The 617-nt window shown below is 62.2% G+C and overlaps 1 protein-coding gene across 1 annotated transcript in view; it reads left to right on the forward strand.

The window, feature by feature from the left end:
• The window catches only part of GAD1 (glutamate decarboxylase 1), a 42,875-nt gene that overhangs the window by 4,808 nt on the left and 37,450 nt on the right, over positions 1-617 (forward strand). The gene's annotated exons all lie outside the window — the stretch shown is intronic.

Raw genomic sequence — 617 nt, forward strand, 5'->3', positions numbered from 1 at the left:
CGAGGGTTTGGAGCTCGCCCTTGAAGTGAAGGAGGGACGGGAAAGGGAGCAGGCGAGGGCGGAGGGCCTCAGGAGGGAAAGGGGGGTCGGGTGCAGTTTGCCAGAGAGAAAGGGAAATAGATCTGGGAACTGGAAAGGAGAAAGAACAGCTCTCTGGAGACGTGAAGGTCTGAAATGAAAACGCCCAAGGGATGTCATTTTTTTTAAAAGGAAAAAAAAGGAGATTGTTCGAAGGGACACAGCCGAGTGGCTCCGGCTGAACAATGAGGATTTGCTTTCCTGGCTCCAGTTCACCGTCTAAATCGTTAGCCTTATCGGGCCAGAAAATATGGGCTTCCCCGGGCAGGGGGCGGAGCGGCGCGGGAGATGGACGAGGGGCTTATTAAGGAGCCATCCATCAGCTGCTGCCCGCGGAGATAGCGCGGGGCGAGCGGCTGCCCCTCCCCCGCGGCGCCCGCCCTGCGTTGCTGGGGCTCTGCCCTCTGGATCCCGGGAGCACCTCTGACGGTGAGGAAGGGCTGCTCCACCCCAGACCTAGCCCTGTTCCAGGGGAAGCCCAGCCCCAGGGTTTGGCCCTCTCCCCGGCACGCTAGGCCGGCGGGGCGGGGGGGGGGGCG

This window comes from Myotis davidii, unplaced genomic scaffold (genome assembly GCF_000327345.1).
Source record: "Myotis davidii unplaced genomic scaffold, ASM32734v1 scaffold59, whole genome shotgun sequence".
NCBI lineage: Eukaryota > Metazoa > Chordata > Mammalia > Chiroptera > Vespertilionidae > Myotis > Myotis davidii.